Source organism: Pan troglodytes, chromosome 9 (assembly GCF_028858775.2).
Source record: "Pan troglodytes isolate AG18354 chromosome 9, NHGRI_mPanTro3-v2.0_pri, whole genome shotgun sequence".
In the NCBI taxonomy this organism is placed as follows: domain Eukaryota; kingdom Metazoa; phylum Chordata; class Mammalia; order Primates; family Hominidae; genus Pan; species Pan troglodytes.
In genome coordinates this window covers 71,216,644-71,227,008 of record NC_072407.2, presented here as the reverse complement: position 1 = coordinate 71,227,008, position 10,365 = coordinate 71,216,644, and positions in this window count along the sequence as shown.

Below are 10,365 nucleotides of genomic sequence, written 5' to 3'. Positions count from 1 at the left end.
TTTGCCTACGAGTCACACTTTCTCAGAAAGCTACTGAAGGATGTGCTACACCCAACTGAGAAGGTAAACCAAGAAAGAGAAGACTTGACATACAGGAAGCAGCAGGTGAAGGCAGTCCCCCAGAAGATCACTGATGGCCGTGATGCACTCCACATAGAACGCTGCCGGTACAGATGACAGCCATGTGACAAGATTTCTGCTGCCACTGTGCCCCCTTTTGACCTGAGGACAGAGTATGGGGTGAGGATCTTATCTTCGCTTGGCTTATATTGACCAGGGGCTGGCAAAGTTCCTGCTCTTTCTCCTGCTGGGCTGCCTCCACCAGTTGAGAACTTTGATCTATTCTTGAGAGCAGGAATTGGCCACGGTGAGCTTAGAAGCAGATGATACAAAGCAACCTGCTCTCTTTAGCCATCCTTCTGCCACGATCCCAGAAGTCAGCCTCATCAGATAGCCCAGCTATCGTGAGACCTCAGTTTCCCAGGGCTCACTCATGCCTTTGCCCATTGACAGTCTGACCTTCAATTCTCTCAGAGAGGGGCAGAGCCTGGCTTGCTGCCCTGAGTTTGCCAGAACTCAGCTGGCCTTTGTGTTTTATATTTTTTTGGGAGCTTTCAACTCTTGGTGACAACATTGCCATTTCCTTACACAATTTGTTTTGTGCTTCCTTCAATTTTTTAGAACTAAACAATGTGTTGTAAGCTTGTAGATGCTGGCCAGATGATCACCAAACCTGTTCCTCCCCCATTCCTGGGCACTCAGCTGGACTGCATTTCCCAGCCTCCCTTGCAGGTAGGTACAGGTACATGTCTGTGTTCCATCCAGTAGAATGTGATGGAAGTGATGTTTACTACCTCCAGGCCTGCCGAAAAAAGCTTCCTACACAATCCAGTCTGCTCCTTCTCTCTGTTTGCTCCTCTGCCGATCCAACGCAGTGCACCAAATGGAGGACTCCATGGCTGTAGGGGATGGCAGAGCCATTCAGAAAAAAAGGCCTGGGTCCCTGCATGGCTGCATGGAGCAGAGCCCAACCCAACCTGCCCTGCACTGTCATGAACAAGAGATACACATGTATTGAATTAGGGTGCTACAATTAGTGGGTTGCTTGTTAAAACAGTTCATATACCCTGATTAATAAAGGATATTTACATAGGTGGTAAAACTCTAAAGGAAAATATAGGCCATTCGTTTTAGGAGCCAGTTTCCTGATACAGAGGAGATAGGTACTTGGGAAATGTCTTTGCTGAACAAATGAATGCGCAAACACAATTGCTCTTTGACTGTGGCTTCAAAGTCATGTCTGCACAAGCGTGTGGCCCGGAGGGGAACGGGAAAAATGTAGACAGTTGATTTGTCAGGGTAGTGGGAATGTGGGTGAAATTTTTCCTGTTATTCTTAGGATAAGGTTATTTTGCAATAAATACGTAGAGAATGTGGAGTCAGGCTCTCCCGCATTCTGTGTGGCATATGTAAAAACATCTAGGCACACAGCGCTCCAAACAGATGTTTCTTTGCAAGCAAGAGCTCATTTCTCCTGAAAGCAGTCAGGATCCAGCAACCAGGCATCCCCCTCCTCCAGCAGCCCAGCTCTCCAAACCCACCCTCCCCAGTCCCACCCTACACAAGGTCCTCAGCCCTGCCCCCAGATGGAAGCCCCCCACCTTCCACCACCACAACACATTCTGCAGCCTCAAGGCTGAGTTCAGTGTCACCAGGGCAGAATTCCCCACCCATCCTATGTCCCCACAGGTCTTTGACCCTCTGTAGTGGGCATCTGCCTATTCAGCCTGGCAGTGCCCAGAAGACAGCTTGCCTAGGGGTGAAGGGATGAGGGCCCCCCAGTCAGATCAACCAGGTCTGCACCCCAGATGCCCATTGACCAGCTCAAGTGTGGGAGCAAGTTGCTTTGCCTCTCTGAAGCCCAGGGATGATGACAGCCCCTTCCTGAAGGATGTCTGTGAAGAGCAGATGAAGGGATGCATGGAATGTTCTTAGAAAGGCCCCCAGCCCATATGGATCGCTCAATAAGCCTTGGCCCCAGGACTGTCCTCAGAAGTAGAGACTGCATCTGTGTCTGGCTCTTACAATGACCTGTTAACCCCTCAAGAGTGATCCCCACATTCTCCTCCCTGGTAACTGGCCTGGAGCCCAGCGCTCAATGAGCTGCACATGGAACAGAACCTAGAGCTCAACCAGCTGCAGAGAAGCTGAGTTAAGCCTGTGTCTGTTGATGGCCACTTGGCCACTGGATTCAAGGCAGGATGTGCTGGCACCTTGGGACTGCCCTCACCATCAGTCCTGCCTTGCCCAGAGGGCTGGGCCAGGAGAAGCCGGCCAGTGCAGGGGCCGGCCAGAAAGCATGTCCTGGGGAATGGCTGAAGAAACTAAGGATATGTACCCAAAGAAGAGAAGACCTGGGAGAAGATTCTATCTACCCAGAAATGGTGGTTGAGCACCTACTGTGTTCCAGGTACTGTTCTCAAATGAGCAAGACAGAGAGCAAGACAGACAGATGGCCTGCCCTTGTGGGCTTGCATTCTAGACAATAAATAAAAACAGAACCAGACAATCCAATTAATAAAAAATAGAACCAGACAATATAATAAATAAAAAATAGAACTAGATAATCCAATTAAAAATAGAACCAGACAATCCAATAAATAGATACATAAAGCAACATCAGCTGGTACTAAGTTCTATAATGAAAAATAAAGGCAGGCTAGCAGAAGAATAGAGAGTGCTGAGCCAGGCCAGGTTGGCAGGGTTGAGGGGGTGGTTTGGTGTCAAGGAAGGCATTTCCCAGCAGATGACACTTGGGCAGACACTTGAAGGAAAAGAGTAAGCCATCATCTGGGTATGTAAGTGGTTTGCTAACCCTGCCCTGCCTGTGCACATGCCAAAGGGAACTACATTTCCCAGAGTCGTTTGCCCTCTGGCTTCTGGGTAGGTTCAGCAAATGGGAGGCTCCAGGGTAAGAGTGGAGGCTGGGAGGAAGCAGAATCTCAGCTACTTTCTCCCCTCTCTCCCTGCTCCCTGTGGCAGCCCCAGCAGGTTGGTGTGGGACACAATACCACCATGATGCAAATGCTCTAAGGTGAAGCAAGGTTCCATTTCTCCTCAACTGACTTCTCTCTCCTTCCTGACCTTGGGACTCCTTTTTCCTCAACTCCATCTTCCTTTGCTCCATTGGCTCATAAGTGAGAAGGAGCTGATTGGCTGACTGGGGGAGCCAAAGATTCCCAACAGGCATTTGCCTAAGGGTCTGCCCTTAAAATCACTCAAGCATCTGATGTGTTCATCTTCTTCTTTTCCAAACCTGACATCTCATTAAAAAAAACAAAACAAAACAAAACAAAACAAAAAAATGATGCCACCACGTGACTGTATGGTCAACAGCCTAGTTGAAGAATCTCAGACCTCCCTGAGATGCACGCCAGCCCCAGAGATGGGCAGTAGACTCATCTCTCCTCCAATCAGAACCATGGTGCACCCAGTGCATTTGGGGGACCCATTTGGACAGTCCAGGGCTGTGTGTGCTCTAGAGATGGGGGCAACACTCCCCATCCCTGTCGTGGCTAATTTTATGTGTCAACATGTGATATGGTTTGGCTCTGTGTCCCCACCTTAATCTCACCTTCAATTATGATAATCCCCATATGTCATGGGAGGGACCTGGTGGGAGGTAATTGAATCATGGGGGCAGGCTTTTCCCATGTTGGCCTCATGGTAGTGAATAAGTCTCACAAGATCTGATGGTTTTACAAAGGGGAATGCCCCTGCACATGCTCCCTCTTGCCTGCCGCCATGCAAGATGTGACTTTGCTCCTCCTTTGCCTTCTGCCATGATAGTGAGTCCTCTCCAGCCACGTGCAACTGTAAGTCCATCAAACCTCTTTTTCTTTATACATTACCCAGTCTTGGGTACTGTCTTTATTAGCAGCATGAACATAGACTAATGCAACCTGGATGGGACACAGGGTGCCCAGATATTTGGTCAAGCATGATTCCAGGTGTTTCTGCGAGGGTGTTTTAGATGAGATGAACATTTAAACTGAAGGATGTTCAGTAAAGCAATGTGCCCTCCCTAATATGGGTGGGCCTTACCCAATCAGTGGAAGGCCTGATTAGAACCCAAATGCAAGAGAGAATTCTGCTGCAGAAGGCCTTCAGGCTCCATCTGTGAGGTCAGCTCCACCTGCTTCTACCACAGACAGCCTTCAGACTAGAACCATGGCATCGGTTCTCCTCGCTCTCCAGCCTGTTGGCTCATCCTGTGGATTTTGGACTTGCCAGTTCCAACACGGTTCAAGCCAATTCCTTATCACAAATCTCTGTCTGTATATCAGCACATCCTGTGGGTTCAGCTTCTCTTGAGAACACTGACCAATCCAATCACCGTTACTCCCGATGACTTGTAGGTGAAGCCCCTTAAGGAAAATTTCTTTCACAAATGAGAGCTAGGGAAAGATTTACTCTTCCTGAGCAGCTAAAGTATTTTCTCCAACGGCCACGAGAACCTTAAACCTTTCCTTCTTTCCACGCTCCCATTGGCCGCCAGGAACTTGCAGCTTGGCTACAGCAATCATGGAGGACCTGGTGGGTAACAACGTATCTGTCCCTGGACTCGCCTTCCTAACGTAGCTGCTTTTTTCCCTCGGCCCTGACTTTCTACTTCTAGGTGAATATTACTCTTGTACTGCCTGTTTTTCAAAGTGCAGGGAGTTCAAAATGCCAGGCCACATGTCCGAGGATTTTCCCTCCCCTTCCGCTGGCCCCTGGCCCATCCGCTGGCTGGGAAGGAGCTGGCTGCATCTCTCCTTTTGAACTCCAACTCCGGAGGTGGGAAGCTGGCTGGAGCCGCCCCCAGGGCAGAAAGAGGAGAAAGGGCATCAGAAAGACAGGTGCTCAAGGCTGCAATCAGGCAGCTGTCCACACTGTCACAGTGAGCACCCGCCGGATACCAGGTGTATTAGTCAGGGTTCTCTAGAGAGACAGAACTGATGGAATATATCTACATGGGAGTGTATTAACTCACACAATCACAGGGCCCTACAATAGGCCGTCTGCAGGCTGAGGAGCAAGGAGAACCAATCTGAGTTCCCAAACTGAAGAACTTGGAGTTCGATGTTCGAGGGCAGGACGGATCCAGCACGGGAGAAAGATGTAGGCTAGGAGCCTAGGCCAGTCTCTCCTTTAACATTTTTCTGCCTGTTTATATTCTAGCCTCGCTGGCACAGCTGATTAGATTGTGACCATCCAGTTTAAGGGTGGGTCTGCCTTTCCCAGCCCACTGACTCAAATGTTAATCTCCTTTGGCAACACCCTCACAGATACACCCAGGATCAATACTTTGTATCCTTCAATCCAATCAAGTTGACACTCGGTATTAACCATCACACTGGGGGCTGGGTGAGGGGGGACCTGGGGATGTGGGTGAAGACATCAGGAAGGACGTCTTGAGGAACCTGCTGCCGCCAATGTTAAGATCACCGCTGGGATGGCCTGGGCTGCTGGGGACAGCTCACTCAGGCCTGAGGCCTCAGGGCACCTGGGAGATGGCATCACCTGCCCCCTGCCCATGCCAGCTCCAGCCCACCTCAGCTTACCTCAAACTCCCATGAGCAGAAGGCTTTACAAAAGGTGGATTGTGAAACCCCCTCCCACCCATAAAGACACCCCATATAGATGCCTGATAGCAGCCAAGCCCAAGCCCTCGTCCTGCCCTGCTGTTGACTGTGAGAAGAGGGAGTGGGGGGAGAGGGTGGCCATTTTTCACTGCCTGATTCCCCTGCTAATTTCTGTCCTTCTGAGGACATGACAGGAACAGCCAAAGGTCACAGGGATTTGTGTTCCCAACAGGCAGCAAATGCTTTTGAGGAGGCGGAGGATGGGGTGCTGGGCCAGGCCATCATTGTGGGTCCTAGCCTCAGAAGGATTCCAGGGAAGGGAGGACAGGCATTTGGGGAAAAGAGCTGCCTTCTAGACAACACAAAGGCTGTCCGTGTGTCCTCGGTGTTTCCAGACTTTTGGAGGTGGGGCAGCCTGTGTCTGTCTTATGAGTGAGGAGGTTAGAGGTAGGTTTCCCGGAAGGGTGCATGGGTCAGGGACTAGATGAAGCTGTGTAACAAAAGAGGCTCAGAACAGATAATAGCTTCATTCTCCTCCATCTGCTGCCTGCATCACCTGCAATCCATGGACTCTCCCTTTGCCATCCTTAACAATGGAGACAATAACTCCTCCCTACAGGAAAAGCAGAATCTTAGCCACGCTTAGCCACCCCTAACAGGGCAGCACAGGGGCTCACTGATGCCCTTTCTCCTCTTTCTGCCCTGGGGACGGCTCCAGCCAGCTTCCCACCTCCGGAGTTCAAAGGAGAGATGCAGACACCAGTCACTGCCTTCCAGCAAGACCCATGTCCCATGCAATCCCAGCAGAGCTTGGCCAAGCCCTCTCTCACCCCACCACATTCCCGGCTCATAAAGCTCTGGGCTAGCACTCCACAACTCCGCAACTGGCACCCCAGTCTCTATGAGTACAGTGGTCCTCCCTTATCCACAGGGAACACATTCCAAGACTCCCAGGGGAAGCCAGAAGGCATGAATAGTATCATATACACTTTTTATGTACATACATACCTATATACATGTCTCCTGTACATGCATACCATGATAAAGTTTTATCTAAAAAATAGACACCAAATGAGATTAACAATAACCAATAATAAAATAGAACAATTGTAACAATATGTCAACATCACTACTTTTTTTGGGGGGAGTGGTAAGGGGACGGAGTCTCCCTCTGTCACCCGGGCTGTAGTGCAGTGGTGTTATCTCAGCTCACTGCCACCTCCACCTCCTGGGTTCAAGCAATTCTCCTGCCTCAGCCTCCCAAGTAGCTGGGACTACAGGTGCCCACCGCCTCGCCCAGCTAATTTTTGTATTTTTAGTAGAGACGGGGTCTTGCTGTGTTGGCCAGGCTGGTCTCAAACTCCTGGCCTCAAGTGATCTGCCTGCCACGGCCTCCCAAAGTGCTGGGATTACAGGCGTGAGCCACCGCGCCCGACCTCAGCATCACTACTCTTGTGCTTTGGGGCCATTATTAAGTAAAAGAGGAGGAGGGTACCTTAAACACAAGCCCTGCAGTATGGAGCAAATGGATCCCACACTGAGAGGGCTCCCAAGTAACTTGCGGGCAGGTAGCATCAAGGCGTGGAGGCGCTGGACAAAGGGATCACTCACACTTCAAGGGGGATTGAGCAAGATGGAATGGGATTTCATCACACGACTCAGAATGGCATGCCACTTAAAACTGAGGAATTATTTATTTCTGAAATTTTCCATTTCATACTTTCAGACTGGGCTCAGCACACGTGCCCAGGCCACCCAGGTAGAGGTGGAGGGCATGGGATTCAAGGCCAGGCCATCGTTGGCTCTGAACATATACCTGAAACAACCTCCCTACCAGGTGAGTCTGTGCAGAATCCCTTCTCCCTCGCTACCCTCTCCCTCCCTCCCGGCCCCTCCAGCACCACACCCAAGACCCTCAGTGGGTGCCTGAAGCCCACTGTTGGGCTCTGTTTTCTCTAAGGACTTCCCCATACCCCCATCAAGCATCCGGGCCCCATTCTGTGCCCTGAGCACTTGGCATCTCCAGAACCCCTCTGCCCTGCTGCTCCAGGACACAGAACTGCTCTCTCTCTCCCCATCTCTGACCCCACTTCTGGTAACAAGCATGTAATTCCCCCTCTTTTGCTCACACTCCACACACACACATCGCTGGATCCCTGGTGACTATCCCTGGGCTGTCCCCTGAACCAGGGGCTGGGGGCCTACATTTTGCCCCTGCAACTCTCTCAGATTCCCGCTTCCTCTCACATAACTGTTACAGTCCCAGCTCCCCAAGCCTCTGCCCAGCTTCGTCCCACTCCATCAATCAGTCACCTACATCACTCCCAGGAGCCATTCTCAGGAGCAGGTCCAGGAGCAGCACTCCCTTACTTAAACACCCTTGATAGCCCCCTCCTGCCTGTACACCAAAATCCAAACTCCTAAACAACCCTCAAAACCCTCACAATTTGGACCCAACCTGCCTTGCCATCGTACGTCTCTTCATCCCCTCCTCTATGCACTAGCATCTGAACCAGAGGGTCTCAAATTTTGCAGGGTATGGGAATCATGCAGGGGAATTATTAGTCATATTCCTGGGCCCTGCTCTTGGAGTCCAGCTGGTCTTCGGGCCTGGGAATCTGCACGTGTCACCAGCTCCCCAGGTGGTCTGGGGAGACCTACAGAGGATCATGTCCTGAGCTTGCCGGGAGCTCTGTAGCCTCCAGGCCTTTGCTCACACCGTTCCTTCTGCCTGGAATGCTGTTCCCTTCCTACCAGCCTAGCAGAGTCCCCCCAGTCCTACCTGTAGGGACACCTGCTCCAGAAAGCCTCCCACAGACCCCAAGAGAGAGCAGCGCCCCTTCCCTTGTGTATGTTCCAGGGCACTCTGCCCTCTCTTACAGCCTAAGACTGTCTGCCCAATGTGGGTGCTATTTACATGCCATCGGTTTGTTTGTTTGTCGAGACAGGGTCTCACTCTGTCACCCAAGGTGGAGTGCAGTGGTGCAATCTCAGCTCACTACAGCCTTGACCTCCCAGGCTCAAGCAATCCTCCCACCTCAGCTTCCCCAGTAGCTGGGACCACAGGCATGTGCCACCACGCTGGTTAATTTTTTTGTATTCTTAGTAGAGACAGGGTTTCACCATGTTGCCCAGGCTGGCCCCAAACTCCTGGGCTCAAGTGATCCTCCCACCTCAGCCTCCCAAAGTGCTGGGATTGCAGGTGTCAGCCCCCGCTCCTGGTCTACGTGCCATCTTTTACTCACTCATCTGGGAGCCATTGGAGGCAGGGGACACTCCACCCAATCCCCGAGGACGGGGCTTGTAAGTGGGGGCAGGTGTGCTCTGAGGCTCCAGACCTTGTCAGGGTCCCTGCCACCAGCACACTGCTGGGGATCCCCCTGCAGGCACATCGGGCTTAAAAAGGAAATACACTATTTCATGACTTCACTTCTTTTATTTTTAGAACAAGTGACTCATCTCCACCACAGGGGCTCTGTGAGCTGCTGCCGGACAGGCTTACAGAGGCCAAGCAGGGAGTGAGAGGCTCGAGAGGGCTGCAGCTACCCCTGTCCACACTCTGAGGCCCACGAGTGGCTGAGATGCAAGGCAGTCGGTCGTTCCCACTGACCTGCCCCTCCAAAATAGCAAGTCTGGAGAAGCCGGGCACCTGCAGAAGAGGTGGCTGCGGCAGAGGGTGCATCCATCTCGTCCCGCCTAGGAGGGGAGAGGTGGATGAGATCAGGGAGTTGTTTCTCAGGGTCTCACCTCACCATCTTTTCCTCCACATGCAGACTGGCCATGGCCATGGCCACAGCCACGGGCTGCCCAGGTGTGTTGCACCTGCCTGGCTGCATCCTTTCTCACATACCTGCCTCCACAGAGGAAAAGCTGGGAGCAGTCTGGGGACCCAGAAGAGCCACCCCTTTCCCGGGGCTGTGGCCCCTTTGGTGGGGGAATGGGGAGGAGGAATTCCTAGTGATGAGATCCGTGCCCAGGACCGAGGGCCCACAGCTCACCTTTGCCCGGCCTCAGTCCACCTCACCCCTTGGTGTGATAGCTCACTCCTGTAATCCCAGCACTTTGGGAGGCCAAGGCAGGTGTATTGTTTAGCCCAGAAGTTCAAGACCAGCCTGGACAACATTGCAAGACCCTATCTCTACCAAAAAAAATAATTGGCCAGGCACAGTGGTGCACATCTATAGTCTCAGCTACTTGGGAGGCTGAGACAGGAGGATCATTTGAGCCTGGGAGGCAGAGGTTGCAGTAAGCCATGATTGCACCACTGCACTCAGCCTGGGCAACAGAGCAAGACCCTGTCTCAAAAAGTAAGGGAACAACAGCTCCCTAAGCTTACTACTACTACCCTTAACTACTCATTTCTTAGAGCCTTGCTCACTATACTTTCCAATCTGTGTAACCCACTTGTTTCTTCATTTTTAAAAAATGCATGCTCATTATAGGAAAACTAGAAAATCCACAAAAAATTCATATGGGGCAATAAGGATAGGGTATGCACAACATGCTATTAATTATGGGAGAAAATGAGGTTGGTGGGAGAAGACATTTGCATTTGCCTGGAAGCACACGGGATATCTCTGGATGAGACACAAGAAACAGGCAGCTCGGGCTGCATTGATGGAGGGAGATGAGATGTCTTGGGGGAGGCAGAATCCTTGCTCATGGTATATCCTTCTGCAGTTTTCAAGGAAGAGGAGGAGAAAGAGAAGGAGAAACAGAGAACGAAGATGCAGAAATT